Source organism: Podarcis filfolensis (genome assembly GCF_964270895.1).
Source record: "Podarcis filfolensis genome assembly, chromosome: 14".
Taxonomy (NCBI): domain Eukaryota; kingdom Metazoa; phylum Chordata; class Lepidosauria; order Squamata; family Lacertidae; genus Podarcis; species Podarcis filfolensis.
Window position 1 is genome coordinate 31,694,968 of NC_139616.1, and position 9,011 is coordinate 31,703,978.

Below are 9,011 nucleotides of genomic sequence, written 5' to 3' on the forward strand. Positions count from 1 at the left end.
TGATTTTGACTATATCCAATATCCCATCCACTTGAAAGAGAAGGAAGATGAACTGACACAATTAACTGTTTCCAAAACAAATGAAATAATACAAGCACTCCAAAGAAACAATTAGAGAGCTGGCAGTGACCAAGAATAGTTGGTATGTGTGTCAAATAAACACACAAAGAACCTGCTGGATCAGGCCAGTAGCCCATCTCATCCAGCACCCTGCTGGAAGAAGGGCTGGGAAAGACCCAGATTCCACCTAGTGGCACCTCTGGTTAACAATACCTGAGAGAGCCTTGCCAGATGGAATGGATAACATTGGTCTAGATCAGGGATGGGGAGCACTTGGCCTTCCAAATGGTTGTGGGACTCAACTTCATTCCTGGGCTGGATAGATGAATAATCTGAGTCAATATAAGGCACCTTCATTAGTTCATTTGTGACATATGAACACAAGAAGAACCTGTTGGGTTAGCCCAATGGAACCAGCATCCTGCCTCCACAACAGCCAGCCAGATAAGCCAATGGGAAACCTGCAAGTAAGACCATGGTGCAGCAGTAATCTCTCACTTGCACTTCTCAGCAACTGATATTCAGAGGCATATTGCCTTTAATAGTGGAAGCAATGCATAGCGAGTATCTTAGGAACTAGGTTTAGGAATGCAGCCCTTGGGCTTAAACGTTTCCCCACCCCTGCTCCAAGGCAAAGACTCAGTGCAACATAATGGGTTATAAAGAGGGTGAGAAAACCTGATGTGTTGCATCCATGCAGATCTTCTAGGGAAGGGGTTTTATAGGATAGGCACTACTACCAAACATACCGAGCCTCATGTCACCACTAATCCCACATCCAATGGGACATGGAACGAAGCCTCCCAAAAGCTGGACCACCCTTGATGTTTGCAATGGGTGGGCTGGTTCATGTGGTAAAAGCTGGCTCTTTGGAGACCTTGGTATGCAAATAATATAGAGTTTTAAATGTCATAACTTTAACTATTTAAGTCAAGTGTTTTGTAGGCACTTGGGTGAAAGTTAAGAACACAGGACAAGCCCTGCAGCTGCAAGAAACCAAAGGCCCATCTAGTCCATCAGGCTGTTTCTCACAGTGGCCAACCAGATGCCCATGGGTTCTTCTACATCAGGGGTGGAGAGCCTGTTTGTGCCTAAGGGCAACCTTCTGGAGGCCACATGCCAGTGGTGGGCAGGGCAGAGGCAAAACTGGAGGAAGCAATGAATACACATATGACCTATGTACAGAAAGCCAGTTTCTACACACACTCACATGCTGCTTTCTATCCTCCATCCAGGCAATCCAGAGGCATTATCAGAATTCAGGGATGCATTGCAGCCAGGCAAAAACACTCCCGGAGATTGCAGAGGAGGGCCTAAGAAAGTGGTGTGGTGTAGGGTGAGTCCCAAAGGCCAGACAGAGAGGTCTGGTCCCCAGGACTGAGATTCCACACTCCTGTTTTGAACCTTTTTCTCCTCGTGTCCAGCTTGTGGGCTTCAAAGAAGCACCTTGTGGGCCACAGTAAGGACGGTAGACTAGATAGATTTTTGTCCAGTCCAAGGGGGCTTTTCTGATGTTGTTACAAAAACAGTACTTGCCTGCCTTAGGGACCTGTCATACAGAGCACCAAGGTAATGTATGGGAACCCCTCTGAACATTAAAAAGAAAGAAAAATAGCATTTGCCTTTGTGCAAATGGATGAGAAACTTTGCTGGGTGAAGATGGATCAGATTTAGCCCTTTCCCACAGCTGCTCGTAATCCATCTCTAATCTAAAAGGAAGTAAATAACAAATGGTTGTTTCTCTATGTTCTTACCCCACTGTACACCTTTCAAAAATTTAAAAAATATGTGAGTTGTTTAAATATCCTTGATATAATAGAGATTGAGCAAAATAACTCAACGCTGAAATGCTGAAAAGAGGGCTACATTCTATGGTTCATCTTCAACTCTGTGGTCGTGATCCCCCTTGCTAGCCCTTCCATACACTTAAGGGTCATCTATCAATGATTCACCACACACTGAATAATGCATTTATATCACAGGCTAGTAGTAACATAAAATTATCCATAAATGTTTAATAAATATTCAGGAATGCTTTTGGTGCCTGTGTTATAAATGATAAATAAGTAACAATAGATTCCTCCTGCAATATTGATGCGTGCTGTGGTTATTGTTATGCTATAACTGTTCGAGAGGCCATTACTAACCCAGGGAATGGAGTGATCAAGGTTACAGATATGTTTGGCAAGCCATTTGTAATGAAACCTGCAACACTTATGGAAGGGAAAGGAATGCATTTGTACCAGTTGCTGATTAAGTGCGGGTGTCCTGGAATGTGTTTTTGTTCAACTCCATGTAGATACAAATGATATTTAGACAAGCCCCTTGTGTGAAGCCTGTCTTTGCTGTAGAAAGATTGTAAATTATTTGTAGGTGACTGTAAACTGCTTAGAACATAGTTGCATGCAAGACAGCGTGAGCTTTGCAAATATGTGAGATGCATACAGTCAGGTTAACAGCAACCCAGATTTTGCACCAGTTAATGTTTCATTGCATGACCTGCACAAATTTTGTAAATATGCAGGGCAGTGGAGGCTGCTCCATTTGGGTGAATAGGGGCACTGCCCCACCCACCTCTCTCCTCAACTACTCCCACCTCCCTATACACACTTGTGGGCCTCCTTGCTTACAACCAGTCTAGGGTGTGTTCCTGGCTGTCACCTTTCTCCTCCTTAGTCTGCCCTACGAAAACTCAGCAGGGAGAGAAGCCCAGAATTAGCAGGCTTCATCTGTTATTGGTCTGGCTCCACCTACCATTGGCCTCCCTGCCTTCCACTCTACCAGTCCCAATGGCATTGGTCACCAGTCAAGCTTAGCAAAGCCTGTTTTGCATTGTTCATACTGATCCTTAAAAGCATGGGTGCGGTTCTTTGAAAGCCACCCAAGTTGGTGACTATCACTGCCTCCACTGGGAGCAAATTCCCTAGTTAAACTATGTGCCTCATGGATACGTGCTTTTTTAAATCTGTCCTGAATCTTCCAACATTCAGCTTCATTGAATTTTGCTGCTTACCTTGCTTTTTCTTCTGAGGGGTCTAAGAAGTCCCATTTTCCCTTGCTTATCTGACCTACTAAAAAAGAGCTCCACATCATTAACAGTGGTGCAATGCTCTCTCCATAGCTTCCTGCCAGCCACACTTCCTGGACTGGCTTGAGCGAAATGCCAGATCGCATCACATTGCACCAGTCTCAAGGCATTTCAGGAAGTGTGTCTGGTCAGAAGTAATGCAAGGCACCCTCTGCTTTTTTCTGCTGGCTGCACTTTCTGGTGGCACCCTTTCAGGTAGGGAGCAACTAGCTCATGGAAATGTCAGAGATGTACTTTCTTCTTCCACAAAAGCAGGATAAAATTGGTTTCCGTTTTCACAAAATACTATTTGGAGAACCAGAGAGGGTTCCCACCCAGTTGTTGTTGTTGTTGTTGTTGAACGGATGAATCAGTTCAGAAGCAGGACACCAGAAGTCCACAGTTTTTTTTCTCTCCAATTGTAAAGGTAAAGGTCCATTAGGTCCAGTCATGGCTGACTCTGGGGTTGCAGCGCTCATCTCGCTTTATTGGCTGAGGGAGCCGGCGTACAGCTTCCAGGTCATGTGGCCAGCATGACTAAGCTGCTTCTGGTGAACCAGAAAAACGGAAACGCTGTTTACCTTCCCGCTGGAGCGGTACCTATTTATCTACTTGCACTTTGAAGTGCTTTTGAACTGCTAGGTTGGCAGGAGCAAGGACTGAGCAACGGGAGCTCACCCCATCACGGGGATTTGAACTGCCGATCTTCTGATTGGCAAGGCCCAAGCTCTGTGGTTTAACCCACAGCGCCGCAAAGCCTCCTGTGTTCCACAAATGCCCTTCACCACAACTTTATTTAACCTCTAAAGGTAAAATCTAAGCTCAAACACTTAATAAATATAGCTCTCACTTTATAGCCACTCTAAACATTAGAAGGAATCACTTTTTCTCATAACGACATGTTAATGAGTGATAAATTGTAGAGGAAATCCTATTGAAGTTCTTATGACATCTCCATTAAAACAAAATGAGTTCATCATTATTAGAGCTTGGGCGATAAATAGCAAAAGAATTACCAAATAATTAGGCCATGATTTTACATTGTTAAGCTTTAAAGACTATATATTTTATATCTGTGAAGGAGTGAGGAGAGAGAATAGGATCCCTGTCCTGGGTCCCATCCCACAGTCTGGCAGCTTGAACCAAAACCAGGCACAGGGCTCATCCAGACTTCCTTTTGTGCTGTGCTTTTGGGTGGAAAAACTCAAATTCCTGTTTGTTCAGCATTAAAAGTAAAACTTTCCTGGGGAAAGTGCCATGACAAACAACAACAACAACAACAAGAACAACACTCAAACAAGGAACTTTAAAAAGTGGACCACTGCCTAGAAAGCATGGTGCAAAAGATAAGTGGAGACGAACCCCTACTAAAGGTAAGAAATCACCCAGTGGTTGGTTCTTCTTTGCTTCTCAGGCCTCCAGAACTTGACTGAAGTCAAATTTCTATCACTGTTGTGTGTCCAACATGTGTTATTGGGTTGTATTCAATGTTATTCATATTCAGAGAAGACCCACTGAAATTAATAGGAATGGCTAACTTGGATCCATCAGTGTTATTGGGTCTACTTTGAGTAGGATGTAGCTAGATAGGGCCCATTAGGTGTACACTGCACATGGCTAATGTTGGAGGCAATACGTTATTTCTGATTGAAAAAAATGGACAAGTGTGAATTTCAAAAGGTGGCTGTGTTTGGTTTGCAAATTGATTCAGAAAGTGTGAATTAGGTACGCAAGGTTGCTTTTATATGTGAATTGAATCAGATTTCCCTACTACGTTTGATGGCATGTCTAGCACCATGCAGTTAGGGGAATGGAAACATCTATTTCAAGGGTAACTCAGAACAGATCACCTTTTACATCTGTCTGCTTTTATGACCATGGTTGGCAACTAAATTTTAGCAGAGGCCCAATTTGGTTTCAAGCCCTGGACACTAATTGCATAGCATCTAATTTGCATTTAACACCCAAGACTGTGGGACAAAAGTTTGGGTCTCACACGTGCTAAGAAGGTTAAGTAAATTGGGGCGGGCCCAGGAAAGCCAGAAGGAAAGATATTAGACAATTTTTGCATAAGCTATACAAGTTGTTTGTGCTGCAGAGTTTACCGCTTCTTGTTCAGACAAGCTCTCAGGGATTTGCTGCAGGTTCTCGTTACTACAGCTCCGAAGCTTCTTTTACTTGTTCACACTCCCTTGGAGCTTTAAAAATCTCCCTTTGGGTGTACTTGATGAGCTCCGTTGGGACTGTGATTAGGACTTGGTCAAAAGGAAGACAAAATGGAAAGGCCGTGTAATTTGGCACAAACAGGAATGGAGGTGAATATAGCTAGGTCTGCATTTTAAAGCAAACTGAACTAGTTTGTAGTTCCCTGACTTGTCTGCCATGCCTAGTGGAAGTTTATAAAGGAACAGTAGCTTTGCAGTTCAGAAGAGACAGAAAGGGTTTCCTCTGAAGAACTGGTATGGGCGTGCAGCCCTGTAGGAATACTATTTGCTAGCAGTTATGCTCTATCAGGGTTGCCAATGTGGGCATCCATGGGTGTCGGTTTTCCCATTAATACCTCTTATGGTGCCAGCGAAAGGTCTCAGTAAATATTTTGTTTCTAAAATCTACAATGTAAATGTTTTTGTATCAGTTTTTTTAATACTCACATTTTTGCAAAGCAGTTTCCCTGAACAATTTTTGTGTGTGTGCTGTTTTCATGAATGTTCATTTCTATGCATTTTTTGGTTCACGGATGTTTGTGTACCCTTTACCCTAGTATATGTATTTTTGTACATGTCATTAGGCTGGATAACTGCATTTCAAAATTCAGAGAAGTGCAAGTTTTGAAGGATGGCTGGATTTTGGTTTGCGAATTGTTTGGGAAAGACCAATGATTTGTCTCGCATTCTATGTCTTATTTCCAAATAGTTCAAAACTGCTGTGTAAATCTCCAATGCTCTCTGATCCAAGGAAATGCTCATGGGAGATGATAATCAAATAGTGCAGCCTTTTAACTGATTTGTGGGCTGGGTCATAAGCATTCTTCGCCCCCCCCCAAACTGCAAAGAGCCCCCTCCCTTCCTTTAAAGGAATATAATTAGTGCAATTGAGGACATGTTGCTGGATTTCTGTTCTTGTGCTTTGATGAAAAACCCTTTGACATGGGACCGAAGGATGCAAAAGATAATAAAAGGCTTGATGGCCCTACGGCCATAATTTCTGCCTCTTGTAAATGATGAAAAATTAGAAAGGAACATTGGAGGTGTCAAGTGACAAATTGCAAGCTGATGGGATAACGGGAGCCTCTTTGAGTGTTATCAAGATGTGATTAAATAGTTTATTCATTGCTGAACATTCATACGGGAAATGGAAATTATCCTTACTATGATATCCTATGGTGTAATATTTTTCATTATGATAAGCTATTGAAAACAAACTATTTTATTGAGACGCAATCCATCTTCACCAATATTACATAAAGGGAACATGCAGCTCAGTTATTTTCTTATTATTATCGTTAAGGGAGGGAGGAAAGCAGATTCCTTATATATTATTTAAAAAATGTTTTCCCGAGATGCCTTGCATTTTCATTTCTTCTTTGACAGTTCTCACTTTCTTTTAATTTTATTTGTGTTTATTTTGTGTCTAGAGCTGAAATTTAAAAGGAAAGAAAGAAAGAGCTTTTGACTACAGCAGACAGCTCTAGACATGCAAGGTCTTGATCAGGGTAATCTGTAGGTCTGACCTCGAAGATGATTTGGAGACCTCAGGTGGTCCACAATGCTGTATCCAAGTTACTATCCAGGACTCCATTTAGAGCATGTGCAATACAGCTGAACAGAGCTTCATTTCCCAGAGTTCCCAGAGTTTGACTCTGATAATTGTAGGGGAATAGTGGTCTCCTAAGAACTCCCAGCATCCTTAGCAAACCACAGCTCTGAGGATTCTTTGAGGGAAGCCATGGCTGCTTATATAATATTACTTTAAATGTGTAGTGCAGATTGTGTGTGTGTGTGTGTGTGTGAGAGAGAGAGAGAGAGAGAGAGAGAAAGGGCTGGCATACAGGAGGGGAGAGAGGGCAGCCAGGCCACTATTTTTCCTTATGTTGCCTCTGGCTCCACCCACCAGAATGTGTTCCTTTATCAAAAATGAGTCCCCTGCATTGGGGTGCAACAGTAAGTATGCCAACCACTTCATTTCCCCAAAATGAGCCAAATGAAATCCACCAACAGTGTCCGTTAGCAAGTTGGGAAAATGCTTTTCTGGAAACTTTCTGGATTCCTGGTAAGCCTTGCTGCCAGCCGATCCTTAAATTAAAATCTTCTTCTTCTTCTTCCCTTGAAACAGTTGCCTGGTGCCACCTCATTTTGCATGCGTCTTGAGCAACCTCCGTGCAGGCTGGAGGTAGAGAAGAAAAAGAGTTTCACACTAACAATTACAAATCCCATTAATAATGGAACAACAGTTTACTGCTGGCATCGTTTTGCATTTGGTATGAAGTCAGCTCTTAGAGAAGAAAGAAAGAAAAGAAAAAGATAAAACAGCTGTAATTAAATTAATGAGCCCTGTAGGTACCACAGGAAGCAAGCTGATACTCAGGATTCATACTGAGTCAGCTCGAAAGCCTTTGAAATGGGAAGGAAAGATAAAAGTTAGCACAGGATTCCAAGTTTGAGTTGTGGCATGTCCCTGGGTGTTTACTTGCAGAGTAAGTAAGGGGATGGGCCATATCTCAGCGGCAGAGCATTTGCTTTGCACGCAGGATGTCCCCAGTTCGGGCCCTGATGGCGTCTATGGGTAGGGTTGGGAGAGAGCCCTGCCCGAAACCCTTGGAGAGTCCCTGTCAATCAGTGTAGGCAGCATTGTGCAAGGTGGTCCAATGGTCTGACTCAGTGCAAGTCAGGTTTCTGTGTTCCTATAGATTGCCGGAAGAAATATCAACAACCTCAGATATGCAGATGATACAACCTTGATGGCAGAAAGTGAGGAGGAATTAAAGAACCTTTTAATGAGGGTGAAAGAAGAGAGCGCAAAATATGGTCTGAAGCTCAACATAAAAAAAAAAAAATGAAGATCATGGCCACTGGTCCCATCACCTCCTGGCAAATAGAAGAGGAAGAAATGGAGGCAGTGAGAGATTTTACTTTCTTGGGCTCCATGATCACTGCAGTTGGTGACAGCAGTCAGGAAATTAAAAGACGCCTGCTTCTTGGGAGAAAAGCAATGACAAACTTAGACAGCATCTTAAAAAGTAGAGACATCACCTTGCCAACAAAGGTCCGTATAGTAAAAGCTATGGTTTTCCCAGTAGTAATGTATGGAAGTGAGAGCTGGACCATAAAAAAGGCTGACTGCCGAAGAATTGATGCTTTTGAATTATGGTGCTGGAGGAGACTCTTGAGAGTCCCATGGACTGCAAGAAGATCAAACCTATGCATTCTAAAGGAAATTGTGTATGTTGCTAAAAATTGCAATCAAATATGTTTCTTGGGAGAAATCTTGGATGACAGAGGACGAGATGGTTGGACAGTGTTCTCGAAGCTACAAACATGAGTCTGACCAGACTGCGGGAGGCAGAGGAAGACAGAAGTGCCTGGCGTGCTCTGGTCCATGGGGTCACAAAGAGTCGGGCATGACTAAATGACTAAACAACAACCGGAGAAATCAGACTAATTCTGTTTAAATGAAGTTTCTTTTTTTAAAAAATGCAAATTGCTGCAGAAGTATGGAGAAATGGATTTAAGAATGGATGAATGAAATACAGAGAGCTGAAATTGAGAGATCCGTCCATCCTTCGCAGTGACTGCTCTCGGTGCTTGCTATCCTAGGCAATTACCTGCCAGAATTTTTTGGCAAAAACTGAAATGGGAGAGGAAATTCCCAATGTTTGCTCAATCAC